The sequence below is a fragment of the Schistocerca piceifrons genome, chromosome 5, assembly GCF_021461385.2.
Source record: "Schistocerca piceifrons isolate TAMUIC-IGC-003096 chromosome 5, iqSchPice1.1, whole genome shotgun sequence".
NCBI lineage: Eukaryota > Metazoa > Arthropoda > Insecta > Orthoptera > Acrididae > Schistocerca > Schistocerca piceifrons.
The window spans coordinates 30,446,314-30,464,543 of NC_060142.1; positions in this window are offsets into that span (position 1 = coordinate 30,446,314).

Below are 18,230 nucleotides of genomic sequence, written 5' to 3' on the forward strand. Positions count from 1 at the left end.
ACATGACGAGTAATGTATGTAGTTTGTAGCTCGTCTGTTTATGCCGTATTAACTAGTTATTGTTTGTTGTTTCATATCATTCAGGTGCATAATCTGAATAATGGAGGATGTACACCCTTCTACTAGCGCTGTAATATATATTTGAGAGCCTGTCACAGTATTACCGACGCTGTGTTTTGGTTTGTAAAAGTGTTGCAAGACAGATGCATTATCAATGCACTACTGGAAGCAGGCAGTTCTGTTTCTCGGCGTTCCAGATTGATATGAGCGCTTATCGTCGAGCGATTTTTGGAGCTGACGAACGAAATGACTTTTGTTGATACTAAAGTACTATACCATGAAGGTTTCTAGGAAATTAAAAACCGGGTTTACCGATTCCCAGCGAGTTACCTTAGCCGTTGCGCTATCGGCGCTGTCGCCTAAAAGCGTTTACCATGTGGGTACAAAAGCGGCAGTTGTGTAAGTTTCTTTCCTCGATTTCTGGAAAAGTATGGCTTTTCGGACCACATACCTGATGATGAAAAATTCTCTGTTTAGAATTATCTATCGATCCCGCCAATTTTGAGTCGATTGCTCGTCATAACCTTCAGGGGTGATTTTCTCAAAATTGCGGGGGTGTTGACCCAAAATATCTTTGAGTCCTTCGTTTTAGGTTGTACCCAAGCGACCTGCCAAATTTGAGCCGAATCGGTTGGCCGTGTCTGAGGCCTTCGCCTTGTAAGACTTTTTAAATAATAGAACAGAGTATGTTGCCCTCGACGGCGAGTGTTCATCGGAGAAGACAGTTTCGTCAGAAGAGCCCAGGAAGTGTGATAGATCCGCTACTATTTTCTATACATAAATGTTTTCGTGTAGAGGATGGACAGGAATGTGCGGTTGGTTGGTGATAATGTGTCTTCGTTGAAGACTGTGGAAAGGTACAAAACGTCAGACAATTTCTAGTCGGTCTGATGCATGGCAGCTAGCTCTGAATGTAGAAAAACTTAATTTAATGCGGATGAGTAGGGAAAATAAATAGTTATGATCGGGTGCAGCATAGGGGTATTCTCTTGGGCCAGTTCCTGTAATTTAAGTAAGAGGGTGTAACGTTAAAAGCGATATGGACTGCAACGAGGATGTGAGGACTGTGGCAGGGAAGCCGAATGGTCGACTTCGATTTATTGGGAAAAGTTGTAATATTAGTATCGGTTTCGATAGCTTAAATAAACTTACATTCGATAATATAACCATGCAGGCTCAAAAAAGCCATACAATCTGCGTAAAAATTTCTTAGATCGTCGCTGAGCAGCGACGACCTGATATTTCAAAGAAATCTTGCGCGCCACGGCGCAGAATACGAATTGTTCATAAATTGTATCGATAACGATTTTTCTGAAGAAGAGAAATTTGTTAACATCGAGTATAGATTTAAGTGTCACGAAGTCGTTTCTGATAGTATTTGTATGCAGTGAAGCCATGTATGGAAGCAAAACATGGACGATAAATAGTTTAGGCAAGTAGAGAATAGAAGCTTTCGAAATGTGGTGCTACAGAAGAATGCTGAAGATTTGATAGGTAGATCACATAACTAATGAGGAGGTATTGAATAGAATTGGGGAGAAGAGGAGTTTGTGGCACAACTTGACTAGAAAAAGGGATCGGTTGGTAGGACATGTTCTGAGGCATCAAGGGATCACCAATTTAGTACTGGAGGGCAGCATGGAGGGTAGAAATCGTACAGGGAGACAAAGAGATGAATACACTAAACAGATACAGAAGGATGTAGGCTGCAGTAGGTGCTGGGAGATGAAGAGGCTTGCACAGGATAGAGTAGCATGGAGAGCTGCATCAAACCAGTCTCAGGACTGAAGACCACAACAACAACAACGATATTTTTTGTTTCTTATTTTTTGACAGCTGAAGAATTCTGTTACCACAGTCCTGATAATTTCTTAAAGACGGCGGACGCGTATGTGGCGTGGTCCTCAATCACTATTGTTCTGTGCTATGTAAGAATTTGTGTGTGCATCTAAGATGAAATATCGGAGATGTTAAAGGACTTTATTTAAGTAAACAGCCAGCGAGATATAAATCTGAAATGTTACGGAGCCTATTGTTAGCAATACTGACTAAGGTAATCGAATTGGTTATTGTGCTCTCAAATGCTGTAGTGGCTGCTTACTACTTAAAGTATTTCTATGTTATCCATCTCCTATTAATGGCAACAGAAATAAAGGTGTTTTTATAGTTTTCATTCAACTACCAGGGACCGACTGCACGTCGGCAAGCGTCGTAGTTAAGGCAGAAAGCGCATTGCCATTTACCTTGTTCGTGATTTAAATCCGATTTCTTTTAACGTGTGGTGTAGCATAGCAAAGAAAATTTCCAGGTCTTTCTGGTCCCTTAGGTTTCTCTGTTCGTAGTTGCTATGTCTCATAACCGGTCGTGATCAAACATGATCACGACAGAAATAAATTAAGTGGAAATGTGAACTCTGTTCTTAATCTTGAGAACGCTACGCTTTCTGCAAACGATTTCAAGTGAAACTATCACATGCAGTACTCAAGTTTTTGAAAAGTCTTTCCTCTTCCCGCCAAGAAGTGGTGCAAAACTCTCAACAGATTTCTGAATCTTCACAAGACAATAATTTAATCAAAATATAAATATTTGTTAAAAGAAAAAACACCACAATGTGGTTCACGTGTAAAGGAGACCGCATATTTAATGCTAGTGCGATCTATTCTTCATGACTGTTCTAGTGCTTAGGATCCGCACCAAGTCGGACTGAAGGAAGACAAAGAAGCAGTTCTGAGGCGGGCTGCTACATTTGTTACCGCTAAGTTCGAACAACACGCATGTGTTACGGTGATACTTTGGGAACTCAAATGGGAATACCTGCCCGGAAGTCTACGTTCTTTCCGAGTAACTCTACTGAGAAAATTTGGAGAACCGGCATTTGAATCCGACTGCAGAACGATTCTACTGCCCCAGCGTAGATTTTACGCTATAACCACGAAGGTAGGTAAAATTAGGGCTCCTACAATCTCTTTTGATTTTCTCTTGTTTGCGAGTGGAACGGGAAAGTAAGTGACTAGTGGTGGAAAAGGTTACCAAGCGCCGAACCGCGGCTTGCAGAGTATGTATGTGGATCTAGATGAATAGGAGACTCATGTTAGGTATGAAACAGCTACAGAGCCGCCTCAGCTGTGCACTCGCGAAGCGACGACGCACTCCTAGAGAAGCGGAAATAACATCCAGAATTCTACACCTGCACATGGGAAAATACTTTAGATTCCTTTGTGTTCTGCGTGCTGCAAGAAATAACTAAGTTGATTACGAAGAACAATTTAACCCAGTCTTCAGAAATACGTCACGAAAACGCCACCACCGCCGCAGAGGGTGCACCGCTTCTACACATTGCACTAGGACCACTGGCCAACTCTTCTATTTCGCGAGCTCCGAACCCTTCCGAGAAACAATTTGACATTTAGCCTTTCCAATAAATTAGTCTCCGGAGGTCAGTCAGGGAGTTTCTTTAGCCAGTTCCAGCTCTCGCTAGCAGGACATCTATGTAAGTTACTGCCTCCTGCCAAGTCCTCCAGAACTGTATTTCTACAATCTGCTAGAAAATACCAGCCTGATGAGAATTCCTCGCCCGTGAAAACAACCTACTCGGTCCGGATCTCAAACCACTGAGAAGAATTCGTGCAACACTGCCCCGTCACCTCCAGACTGAGCGACAGGCTTTTGTCATCTAATCATCATAGAAATATCGGAAACAGCACACAGCAGCGACGAGGACGAGCCAAACGGTGCTGCCAGGAAAAGATACCCACCTAACATCTGCGTGATTACTGTACGATGGGAAAACCGAATATTCAAATCTTTCCGTGCGAACTCTGATTCTCTTATTTTATTACCCTGGACACTGTTCCAAATGTAGGCGACTAACAAAATATTTTGGGAATCTGAGGAGGAAACTAGTGATATAATTTTCGTGAGAAGATCTCGCCACAACGAAAAATGCCTTTGTTTTAAGGGTTGCTACGGTTTGCTACTGGCTTGCCACATCCGTGATGTTCTCTTCGCAGTTTCGTGACAGTACTAAATGAGTTGCCTTGTTTGATCTTTTTGATATTCCCCGTCAGTCCCATCTGGTATGAATCCTACATCGCATAAAAATTCTTCGAACGAAGATGAATAAGCATATTGCAGACCATCTCTTTAGTAGAGTTTTTGCACCTTCAAATGGTATTGCCAATAAAACGCTGTCTGCGGTTCCTTTTCACAACATTTTCCATGTGATTATTCGTAGGTAGCTGAGTCCTCCTCCTCCTCCTCCGCTTTCCTTTACTTACGATTTTCACAATGTTCCATTTATCCATCTTCTCTGTGTGTTCCTTCCATTCATGCTTTCTCTTATGTATGTACTCATTAATGGAGTCCACTTTACATCCCTTCTGAAGGCTTTTGGTTCTCAATTTCTGAATGTCTTCTCTTCAGTCCTCAGCAGAATTTTCGTTTCCGTGATTTCCAAAAGCCTTATTAGTTTATGTTTCACGTTTTGTTTAGGCCGTGTATACCATAATTAGTCTCACTGTATACTCTTCTCTATGCATCTTTTCCTATATGTTGGGTTTTCCAAATTGTGTCATTTAAACAGCCTGCCACTGTTTGCTTTTGCTACTTCTCTAACGTCCTTTTCGACATTTCCACCGCTGGACAATTCAATACCAAGGTGACAAGGTATAGAATAATTCTGTCGTCTACTTCCGGTTCGCGTCTAATTGGTTCCTCTGATATGAATATACATTTGGCGTTTTGAGTGGATATGACCATATTTATGTTTCTCATTCTCACATTAAATATTTGTAAGGTGCATTGTCGGCATATCAAATTATTTTTATTTCTTCGTAATCCATTATATACTTACTACCAACTAACACCTTTATCACCACGTTAATGACTATATTAAGAAGTCTAACAGCCCTATTAACTGGTATACAGCTAGTTAACCTGGAATCAATTTCCACGTGGTTGTAGATGTTCGAATAGATTTATTCAATTGTTTTTTATTGATATGAAAGGAAAACCTCTACCATAGATCAGGTTTACCGCATGTGTTCACTGTCGTATCGAAAGCCTTTTGTAAGCCAATAAAACGAAGACGAAATGGCCTGTTGTATTCTATGGACTGCTCCACAATCTGTTTAAGAGTAACTAGTGCGTGACCTGTCAAACCATAATGCTCCTTTGCAAGGGTTTTTTTTTCTCTATTTTGTCAGTGGGGTTATTGCTCTGAAATTTAAAGGGTCTTTTTCTTTTCTTTTTTGTAAGTGATGATAGAAGTAACTTAGTAGTTCTTCATTCATTTGGAATTTTATTAGTAATTGCAAGTGTTAAATAACTTGCTAAATTGTACGGGACGTTGATATCTTCCATACTTCAGTAATTCAGTGTGAAACGAATGTATCCTATGGGAGTTCCTATTTATTAGTAAATTTACATCATCTTCTACCTATGGATGTTTAACGGTTATATAAAGGTTTAGTTGCATGCCGACCTGATTTCTTTCCGTTTCCTGGTATTTTTTCTACCTTTACACTCTGTTAAATACTCAGCTCCAATAATGTCGTTCACTTCCAAAATTTCATTGAATTATTTCGTCTGCTGTCGTATGATTCTCCATATTTGTTTCTACAGGCCTAGAAGTCACGCTCTGTATCTTTAGAAATTTTCCAGTGTTCCTTCTTATAACGTTTCACTAGTGCTTTTGTCTCGTGAAGAGTTGTTTTGTAGTGTTTTACATTTAGAACAGGCACACATTCTTCTACACATTTCCTTAATCTCTTCTCGAAACCATCGTGTTCTGTTTTCCAGCCTTGCTTTTTAACTCGTATATTTAATGTTTCTTGACCTCCTGCTTCAATACTTACTTCGATTTTCTTTCAAATGGTTCAAATGGCTCTAAGCACTATGGGACATCATCTGAGGTCATCAGTTCCCTAGAACTTACAACTACTTAAACCTAACTAACCTAAGGACATCACACACAACCTTGCCCGAGGCAGGATTCGAACCTGCGGCCGTAGCGGTCGCGCGGTTCCAGACTGAAGCGTGTAGAACCGCTCGGTCACAGCGGCCGGCTTGATTTTCTTTCAGCACTGATCTACCTTATGGGTCAGTCTTGAACAAAACAGCATCCTCTGCCCAGTCATGGGCGTTACTCGCTTGTGACAAGCTGGGGAATGTTTCTTTAACCATCACGTACCATAAGAGCTCAAATGTTCAAAGGTCTCTGTTGGATTCCTTTCATCTTAATTTCTTGAATATGTTGTCATTTACGGCATAAATTCCTCTTCTAAATTTACTGTGGTGTTTCTGACTATCTGGGAGGAGACTGAGCAGTGAAACGTGTTACTTTTACACATAAACAAGAACGATCTGTCACACTACTACACTTTAAAGCACAGTTTATGTGTAATTCATGTCACAGTGTCTCATACGGAAGCTACATCCGCTTTCTTTTATATACTGTATATGGTAAGATACTGTCATCCCCCTTCCCTTCTGTGTGAGAGGATGAACAAGCAAATGTATTTCTAGTTGCATGCTTGAGGGTAGCAGACAAGCCTGTCTGCTAGAGAACAATAGGACCAACGTCGGAACAGGTAGCTACGCTTTCTAAAAGCAGAGAAGTTTCTATTCTTAGTATGGTCCTGTCCGCCCCTTGTCATGTTGGTATAGGAAGTTGCCCCTCTGGCCACTTCCTTTCATATTTGTGGGCCACCCTCAGGAAGGGACCACGGCAGTCTGTCCGCGGCGAGCGTCTGAAGTGGTAAGATCTCCGGCTAAGCGCGTGTCTGCTAAGTCCATAGGACAATGGATATCTTAAGTTCAGCCTAACTAAAAATTTAATCACCTTTATTTCAGGTTTAGCTATAAAATATCTAATGTTATCTTAAATTGCAACGCAGTGTGATTCGAGTGTTCAGTTCAAAATATTCCAGTAGTTGCTTTGTCACTACTTTGTGAGTAAAATGGAACCACGTGTTGATCAGTAACTCTAAGATCATCAATCTTAAATGCGAATGTGCGTGAGATTGTAACGTCTCGTCTTGACAATATTTTTCAATATAGCAACTTTTCTTTATGTTCAACCCACGTGGGGTGTACTTTGTGAGACCAGTACCACGTGCTTATACAATTGTTTGACCATCAGGTTAATAGTAAGACGTTAGTAACCAGTTCGAGGTTTTCTTTTGTAAATTGCTTTTCGATCTAATTTATTTTAATTATCAAAATTATTGTGGAGTTACACTCTTTGTGTAAACCAAGTTTTTTTTGTGGTTTTAGGGCGCACAACTTCAGTGGTCATTAGCGCCCTGACTACGTTAAGAATGCACCGCGAGGCACAAGTTTAAAACAACAACTAAAAGGGAAAACACGATAAAAGACAGACTGACAGGCATAGGATTAAAAAACAGCATCATCAAATTTCCTTAGAGAGGTTTGTCAAATTGATAAAACGAAGAACGCGAGCAGCTGCTCGTTGGTCATCCGCTAAAATGGCATCTAGAGTACATGGCAGGTTAAGATCTAGACGCAGTGTGTTAAAATCCGGACAGGACATTAAAATGTGGCGGACCGTCAGCAATTGCCCACATGGGCAGAACGGCGCCGGCGCAGCCGTCAGCAGATGGCGATGGCTTAACCGGCACTGTCCAATGCGTAACCGGGCCAAAACGACCTCCTCCCGCCGAGAAGGGCGGGAGGAGGACGTCCAAGCCGCGGGAAGAGGTTTCGAGGCCCGAAGCTTGTTGTCCGTAAGTGCAGCCCAATCGCCATGCCACAGCGATAAAATGCGCCGACAAATGACCCTGCTACAATCTGATGAAGGGACACAACAAAGAGCTGTCCGAGGCTGGAGGACCGCAGCCTTGGCCGCGGCATCTGGAGCTTCGTTCCCAGGGATACCGACATGGCCAGGAACTCACAAAAAGGTAACCGGAGAACCGTCGTCCACCAGCTGCTGAAGAGAGCGTTGGATCCAGTGCACGAAAGGGTGAACCCGATACGGATCACTGAGGCTCTGGACGGCGCTCAGGGAATCGGAACAGATGACATAAGCAGAATGTCAGTGTCGGCAGATGTAAAGAACAGCCTGGTAGAGGGCAAAGAGCTCAGCTGTGAAGACCGAACAATGGCCATGGAGCCAGTATTTTAAACTTTGTGCCCCGACAATAAAAGAACACCCGACACCGTCATTGGTCTTAAGGCCATCTGTATAAATGAAGATCGTATTAATGAACTTCGAACGAAGTTCGACAAACCGAGAGCGGTATACCGAAGAAGGGGTAACCTCCTTCGGGAGTGAGGTGAGGTCAAGGTGAACGCGAAGCTGAGCCTGGAGCTAAGGTGGCGTTTGGCTCTCGCCCACTCGAAAGGTTGCAGGGAGTGAAAAATCAAGGTGCTGAAGGAGGCGACGAAAGCAATCAGGAGGGGGTAGCAGGGCAGAGACATACATCCCGTATTGACGGTCGAGAGAGTCGTCAAAAAAGGAACGATAAGACGGGTGGTCGGGCATTGACAATAGCCGGCAGGCATACCGACAAAGCAGTATATCGCGCCGGTAGGTTAGTGGCAGTTCACCGGCTTCAGCATGAAGACTGTCGATGGGACTAGTATAAAATACTCCGATCGCTAGACGTAAGCCCCGATGTTGTAGAGAGTTGAGGCGGAGTAAGATGGACGGCCGTGCAGAGGAGTATACAAAGCTCCCATAATCCAGCTTTGAGCGGACGATCGACCGACGTAGGCGAAGTAGGACGGTTCGATCCGCTCCCCACGACGTATCGCTGAGAACACGGAGGACATTTAGAGAACGGGTACAACGGACAGCCAAATATGACATGTGGAGACCAGCTAAGTTTCCTGTCAAATGTAAGACCTAAAAATTTTGTTGCCTCCACGAATGGGAGAGCAACGGGACCGAGATGTAAGGACGGCTAAGAGGAAATTCGAACGTCTTCATCCTGTACGTATGACATCGTCTTAAGTCGCCGCTACAAGAGTTCTGGCACAGTCAGCTCCGCCAGACCCAGTCACCTCTCACAGAGCCGGAAGACTACACCTGCACCCCTTGATGGTGGGGGTTGGGGGAAGGGGGAGAGGGGGGGGGCGCATTTCCCTCCCTGTTGCTCCCCCAACCATCGGGAACACCGGTTCGCACTTGTAAGCCAGCTTCTCTCGCTAGGAAAGGGTCCCTTGAGTCACTCCCTTTCCACGTTTCTGATTGTGGGAAATATGACAGCCACCAGTGTCTGAAGAGCTCAAAAGCAGCTGATCGTAGGGCTTCACGCTCATCCTCAGTCCCGGAGAATGAGACAGTGAAGTCCTCGCAGCCAGGGAAATTCAAGGAGCAGCGAGAGAAATCCATAAAGAAGACCCCTAAGACCAAGGAAACTGCGGTGGCACCCACAGCACCACTACCTACAAGCTCCTAGCTGAGAGATAGAACTAATGGTACAATGAATTGTTCTTAAACTGAGTCCTTGAGTATTTGCACCCTTACTCACTTCCTACGAAACACAACTTCTGCTTTCTTTTCGAGTCAGCTGTGTTAAGTACCTTAAGAGACTTACTGCCTCTCAGTGCGGTTAAATGTGATTTGGTAGACCTCTGCGCACATTATCGGCGTCACGTCTGCATTATGTATGGAACGAAAAGGACTCCAGGTGCTAGAACAGGGATGGTTACCCGCTATTTTTTTTACAATATGTCTTAATTTATTTCCTGTTCGACGCAATCTCAAAATTTTTGGGACCAGGTCTTAAAAAATTACAATGGTAAACAGAAACTAAATTACAAACAGGGAACACAAAATTCGTATTATTTTACTTGACGAAGCATGTTGCAAAATAACGAGAAAATAGAACGTGGTACATGCCTGTGGATCGTCGTATGGTACAAGCAATATACATAAGAGTTTTCAGATCCTCTGCTATTCTTATCGACACACACGATTGATGAGATAATCTGAGCAGCCTTTTAGATTGTTTCCAGGCGATGCCACCATTTGCCGCCTAGTAACTTCATCAGGAGATGGACACGAATACTAAAAAATTATTCAGACAAAATACCTCTATTGTGCTAAAACTTACCATTGACCCTGGACGACAAAAGTGACGTCCTCCACATGGATAGTAAGAAATTCCATTAAATTTCGCTTACTCGATAAATAATACAAATATAAAGATAGTAGTTTCAGGTAAACGTCGGTCGTCGTACGTGTGGTCAGTTATTTCCGATGCACAGTACTGATATTCTGTACAGTGAAGGTACCGCCTCCTATAGGTAGCAAAAATTATGTTGCATGTAGGAAGGAACACGACTGTTAAAGAACCTATCTTTAAAAAAAAAGGAAGCTTATTATATAGTCACTATGGAATGAATCTAAAAAAATTCAGAAACAGTTATCAGAGAAAATAAAAAGTATTGGCATTAATGCAGATCACAATATTGTGATCGCTTCTCAGTTTTGGTTACTGATAACTTGATACCAGTGTCTATGAGTTAATTTGTACACCACAGCACCGAAGACGATCACTATGTGATTGAAAATCGATTTTGCTATCAATAAACCATCAATATTACGGCCAAGGCTGACCATTTAATTTAACATTTATGGTCGTTGTGCACACAGCACTCCGTGGAGTCGCCAATCTACTTGACAGCTTAATAACCATTGGATGTGTTTCCGTAATACTGATCTCTAGAGTCGGCTTACTGGTAGCCAGTTAGGCCAGGCTATCAGCAACTTCATTCCCCAGGATCCCGATGTGGCCTGGGGGTCCAAACGGAGGGGACAGTGTCCACACTGTTCAAGGACACACAGGTAATCTTGGATGGCAAGGACTAAGTGATGGCGATGGTAATATTGTCGAGAGCTCGCACACTGCTAACGACGTCACTGCACATGAAGGACCAGTGCAGGAACAGATGTGCTCAGAAGCATGACGGATGGCTACCTACTCCACAGTGAGAAGATTACGCCCATCCAGCGAGGATGTGCAGTTCGTACGTCCAGCGCTGGCATAAGCAAAGCCTACATGATCAGCAACTATCGAGCCATGCATTTGGACTACTACTGAACCCCAGGTTGCGCCGAAGGTCGAGAGGAAATGGTGGTGGAGGGCCTCATGAATAACCCCGTCTTTTGGACCTTGTGATAGCTTAAGATGACGCTGTGGTTAGGAGTTGCACCATAGAGGTGTACGTGAGTAGGCCTGGAGAAGAGGTGGTAGAGGAGACAACTGGAGTTCAGACAGGAGTAAATGGATGCAGACTGATCGTAATTTCTGATCTGAGCCGCAATTGCTGGAGAAATATTTCCGAGGTTGCGAAGAGGGGATGGTAGTTAGAATGCTTAGGGGAGCTCAAACATTTAGCATAATTGACAAGCTGTTGTTGGCGCCTGATCCACAATGAAGGGACTGCAGCCTCCAAAGTAAGCTGTACACAGAGCTACTTTGAAAGGCTCCTGTGCGAAGTGTAACCCCACCGAAGCTTACTGGATCTAGTATCCGTAATGCTGATGACGATGCCAAACTGTGTGCCATGCTCCTGTAATCAAGACAAGATTGTATGAGGGCTTTCTAAGCTGCAGAAGAAAGTACAATATGCACTCCAGCTGATGTTACTCAGGCATCGAAGTGTTTTAAGGAGCAACCAGCACTTTCACTCAAGCTAGTGTAGATGGGGAATCTGTGCACCTGTATATCGAAGATCGGTGCTAGAAAGCAGCAAGTATCCACCATATTGAGTAACTGTTTGGTTGGTTGGAGAAGGGATCAAACAATGCGGTTGTCAGTCCCTCCGACCTTGGAATAACTAAAACAGACAAAACCTCACAATATATGAGATAATTACAATGGCCATAAAGTTACAAACTGTTGACAGAGAAGGAAGGAAGAAGGCAGAAGAAGAGAGGCGGGAAAGAAAGTGACTACTGAGAGGGGCATGAAGGAAGAAGCTCAGGTAGACAAGATAGACACTCAAGATAAAACAGACCCCCATAAGCAAAGGAGTGGGAATGCAGAGGGCGGGGGTGAAACACCAAGCCCAGTCGAAGCCAGTCCAATCGCGGCGAAGGGGGGAGCAAGACAGCCTGCCATCCCCTCCACCCACCGATAGGGTTGAAAGTCCCACCCTTAAATAAAGCGATAAAAACCCTCACGAAAATATCGTAAAACTATATCTGCCACTGGGGAATTGTCAGCTAACGCCAGGGGTAGCGAGTCAGGAAAGCTAAAAGTCCGTCGCAGGAAGGCTAAGTTGTGACAGTCCAGTGAGAGGTGAACCACAGTCAACATTGATACGCAACGACAGAGAGGGGGATCCTCACGACAGAGGAGATAACCGTAAATTAGCCAAGTATGGCTGATGCAGAGCTGTCAAAGGATGACAGAAACCTTACGAGAGGCCTGTAAGGAGGACAGCCACATAGTTGTAGAATCCTTTATCGCCCTGAGCTTATTCAGCGAAGAATAAGTGTGCCATTCTGGATTCCAGAGTTCCAAAACCTGACGACGTAATGCCGAGCGAAGGTCTATTTCTGGAATGCCAATAGCAAGAGATGGCACGTTAGTAGACAATTTAGCCAGTCCATCGGCAAGTTCATTGCCAGGGATCCCAACATGGCCTGGAGTGAAAATGGAAACCAAGGAGCATCCACATGGATCAAGGAGAGAAAGGGAGTCCTGGAGAGCTATTACCAATGGTTGGCGAGGGAAGCACTGGCTGATAGCTTGCAAACTGCTCAAGGAGTCACTACAGATAGTGAAGGACAGTCCTGAGCAGAAGCGGACATGGTCCAGTGCACGCAAGATAGCTACCAATTCCGCAGTAAAAACACTATAGCCGTTTGGCAAGGAACGAAGTTCCGTGTGTCTCACATAGGTGTAAGCACAACCAGTGTGACCAGCAACCATGGCGCCATCAGTATAAACCACTTCTGAACCCTGGAATGAACTGAGGAGACAGTGGAATTCTTGGATTAGGGCCTCTGAAGGGTCAGAATCCTTTGAATTGATGGGGAGGTCAAGACAGAGCTGTGGCCAAGAGATGCAACAAGGAGGGGTACATGCGGGAGCAGAGAAAAGAGGCGGTAAAGGGAAGTGCTGGAGCTCAGAAATGACAAAGCAGACAGCCATGGTAAGCCCACATCGAGGCCGCCACCACAGGAGGTTGATAGCCGTGTCTGGATATAGGAGAACATAATTATGGTGCTTTGGGGTGCAGAAAATGCGGAGCGCGTAAGATATCAGCTATTGTTGGCGCAAAACTCGTAGCAGTAGAATCCACACCTCTGCGAGAAGGCTAATCACAGGGCTACTCTGGAAGGCACCAGTAGCAAGTCATACCCCACAATAGTGGATGGGGGTCTAGTATCTATAATATCGAAGGTGACACGGAATCAGACTGGACTCAGGTAGTCCAAACGAGACTGGACCAGCACTTTGTACAATCACAGTACAATAGAGCAGTCTGCACCACATGTGAACAAACACCTAAGGACATGGAGATGTAACCAGCATGTCCTCTTCAGCTGGCAAAGACGAGGAATCCATGTCAACTGGGCACGAAGACGAGACCCATGAAACGATAGGTGTCCTCCACCTTGAGGGACTAGACATTGAGGAACAGGTCTGGATGGGGATAGACTGTACGGCGATGGCAGAAATTTGTCATACACGACTTTGCCACCGAAAACTGAATTTGGCAGGAGGTTAAAGTTTCTCTGTACAACCAAAGCAAAAAAACCCGAAAATTGTTAATTTGTAATTACATCACATGAAAAGTTATCATTTGTTATCAAACTCTGTCTGTCGTATACCTTGACGGTAGAAAAAGCTTTATCTTCTAAGTCAATGCAATCGACAGATACGTCCATTTGTGTCATATTTTCATTCTCTCAAACATAATCATTAAAACATATACGGTACTTCTTGTTGACGTAGCATCACGAAATCTCGCAAGCACTGAGGAAACTAAGTAACGGACAAAATCTAAAATTGTTTATTTGCAACTATCGCACGAAAAAAGTACCTTTGTCGCTTGTTATTCGAAGACAAAATTAAACATACTCGATGTCTCTGAATACCTGGGACCTATATTTCGCCAGTATCAATATCAGTTGTTGTGGTCTTCAGTCCTGAGACTGGTTTGATGCGGCTCTCCATGCTACTCTATCCTGTGCAAGCTGCTTTGTCTCCCAGTACCTACTGCAACCTATATCCTTCTGAACCTGCTTAGTGTATTCATCTCTTGGTCTCCCTCTACGATTTTTACCCTCCACGCTGCCCTTCAGTACTAACTTGGCGATCCCTTGATGCCTGAGAACATGTCCTACCAACCGATCCCTTCTTCTAGTCAAGTTGTGAAACAAACCTCTCTTCTCCCCAATACTATTCAATATTTCCTCATTAGTTATGTGGTCTACTCATCTAATCTTCAGCATTCTTCTGTAGCAACCCATTTCGAAAGCTTCCATTCTCTTCTTGTCCACACTATTTATCGTCCATGTTTCACTTCAATATATGGCTACACTCCATACAAATACTTTCAGAAACGACTTCCTGACACTTAAATGTATACTCGATGTTAACAAATTTCTGCTTTTCAGACACATTATCCTTGCCATTGCCAGTCTACGGTTTATACCCTCTCTACTTCGATCATCATCAGTTATTTTGCTCCCCAAATAGCAAAATTCCTCTTCCAAGTCCTTCGCTGTCTGTGACAGAATTACAATGTCATCGGCGAAACTCAAAGTTTTTATTTCTTCTCCATTTTAATACCTACTCCGAATTTTTCTTTTGTTTCCTTCACTGGTTGCTCAATATAGAGATTGAATAACATCGGGGAGAGGCTACAACCCTGTCTCACTCCCTTCCCAACTACTGCTTCCCCTTGATGTCCCTCGACTCTTATAACTACCATCTGGTTTCTGTTCAAATTGTAAATAGCTTTTCGCTCCCTGTATTTTACCCCTGCCACCTCCAGAATTTGAAGGAGTATTCCAGTCAACATTGTCAAAAGCTTTGTCTAAGTCTATAAATGCTAGAAACGTAGGTTTGCCTTTCCTTAATCTAGCTTCTAAGATAAGTCGTAAGGTCAGTATTGCCTCACGTGTTCCAGTGTTTCTACGGAATCCTAACTGATCTTCCACGAGGTCGGCTTCTACTAGTTTTTCTATTCGTCTGTAAGGAATTCGCGTTAGTATTTTCCAGCTGTGACTTATTATACTGATAGTTCGGTAATTTTCACATCTGTCAACACCTGCTTTCTTTGGGATTGGAATTATTATATTCTTCTTGTAGTCTGAGGATATTACGCCTGTCTCATATATCTTGCTCACCAGATGGTAGAGTTTTGTCAGGACTGGCTCTCCCAAGGCCGTCAGTAGTTCTAATGGAATGTTGTTCACTCCCGGAACTTTGTTTCGACTCAGGTCTTTCAGTGCTCTGTCAAACTCGTCACGCAGTATCATATCTCCCATTTCATCTTCATCTACATCCTTTTCCATAATATTGTCCTCAAGTTCATCGCCCTTGTATAGACCCTCTATATACTCCTTCCACCTTTCTGCTTTCCCTTCTTTGCTTAGAACTGGGTTTCCATCTGAGCTCTTGATATTCATACAAGTGGTTCTCTTTTCTCCAAAGGTCTCTTTAATTTTCCTTTAGACAATATATATCGTACCCCTAGTGAGATAAGCCTCTACATCCTTACATTCGTCCTCTAGCGATGCCTGCTTAGCCATTTTGCACTTCCTGTCGATCTCATTTTTGAGACGTTTGTATTACTTTTTGCCTGCTTAATTTACTGCATTTTTATATTTTCTCCTTTCATCAACTAAATTGAATATTTCTTCTGTTACCCAAGGATTTCTACCAGCCCTCGTCTTTTTACCTACTTGATCCTCTGCTGCCTTCACTACTTCATCCCTCAAAGCTACCCATTCTTCTTCTACTGTATTTATTTCCCCCATTCCTGTCAATTGCTCCCTTATGCTCTCCCTGAATCTCTGTACAACGTCTGGTTCTTTTAGTTTATCCAGGTCCCATCTCCTTAAATTCCCACCTTTTTGCAGTTTCTTCAGTTTTAATCTACAGTTCATAACCAATAGATTGTGGTCAGAGTGCACATCTGCCTCTGGAAATGTCTTACAATTTAAAACCTGGTTCCTAAAATCTCTGTCTTACCATTATATAATCTATCTGAAACCTATCAGTATCACCAGGCTTCTTCCATGTATACAAACTTATTTTATGATTCTTGAACAAGGTGTTAGCTATGATTAAGTTGTGCTCTGTGCAAAATTCTACCAGGCGGCTTCCTCTTTCATTTAGTACCCCCAACCCATATTCACCTACTACGTTTCCTTCTCTCCCTTTTCCTACTGACGAATTCCAGTCACCCATGACTATGAAATTTTCGTCTCCCTTTAATATCTGAATAATTTCTTTTATTTCATCATACATTTCTTCAATTTCTTCGTCATCTGCAGAGCTCGTTGGCATGTAAACTTGTACTACTGAGGTAGGCGTGGGCTTCCTATCTATCTTGGCCACAATAATGCGTTCACTATGCTGTTTGTAGTAGCTTACCCGCATTCCTATTTTCCTATTCATTATCAAACCTACTCCTGAATTACCCCTATTTGACTGTGTTTATAACCCTGTAGTCACCTGACCAGAAGTCTTGTTCCTTCTGCCACCGAACTTCACTAATTCCCACTATATCTAACTTCAACCTATCCATTTCCCTTTTTAAGTTTTCTAACCTACCTGCCCGATTAAGGGATCTGACATTCCACGCTCCGATCCGTAGAACGCCAGTTTTCTTTCTCCTGATAACGACATCCTCTTGAGTAGTCCCCGCCCGGAGATCAGAATGGGGGACTATTTTACCTCCGGGATATTTTACCCAAGAAGACGCCATCATCATTTAATCATACAGTAAAGCTGCATGCCCAGTACCAGCAGAGAAAAGCCGTTTTGGTTAGTGTTACAAGGCCGGATCAGTCAATCATCCGAACGCCCCTACAACTACTGTAAAGGCTGCTGCCCCCCTTCAGGAACCAGACGTTTGTCTGGCCTCTCAACAGATACCCCTCCGTTGTGGTTGCACCTACGGTACGGCTATCTGTATCGCTGAGGCAGTCAAGCCTCCCCGCCAACGGCAAGGTCCATGGTTCATGGGGGGATCAATATCAGTAACAGGCAGAAATGGTGGTGGTTCTCGATTTCCGGAATGGATGAACTGTCTGTTTACTTAACTATATTTGTATGACACACTCAGTGCGCGAGTCCTACTCCCATGTCTTCCATTTTTCTTTCTGAAGTGTGGGACAACACGCCATTAAGTCATTGGTCAACAAGTCCTTTGATTAATACAGTTATATTAACATTATTACTTTCGATCATTCATGAAACCGTACGAACAACTCCGTCATATGATAAATTGAGAGTAAGAATGAATTTGTCTCAGACTGCAATTTAGTGATCTTAAATTTTATTATAGTATAGTCGGACGTTAGGCACTAGCCTTTTGTTTAGACACTGAGGCGCCAAAAAAAACTGGTATAAGCATGCGTATTCTGTTAGAGATACGAGTAAGAAGGCAGAATACGGCGATGCGGCTGGCAACACCTACGTAAGACAACTGTGTCTGGCGCAGTTGTTAGATCTTTGCTGCCGCTACAGTGGCAGCTTATCAAGAATTTGAACGTGGTGCTGTAGTTGGCACACGAGTGATGGCACACGGTATCTCACGATGAAGTGGAAATTTTCCCGTACAACCATTTCACGAATGTACCATGAATATCAGGAATCCTGTGAAATATCAGATCTCCGACATCGCAGCGGCCGGAGATATATCCTGCAAGAACGGGACCGACAACGTGACAGAAGTGCAAATCTTTCTCAAATTGCTGCAGATTTGAATGCTGGGCTGTCAACAAGTGTCAGCGTGCGAATCAGTCAACGAAACATAATCGATATGGGCTTTCGGAGCCGAAGGCCCACTCGTGTACCCTTGATGACTGCACGACACAAAGCTTTACGCCTCGCCTGGGCCCGTCAACACCGACTTTCGACGGTTGATGAGTGGAAACATGATACCTCGTCGGACGAGTCTCGTTTCAGATTGCATCGAGTGGGTGGACATGTACAGTATGGAGAAAA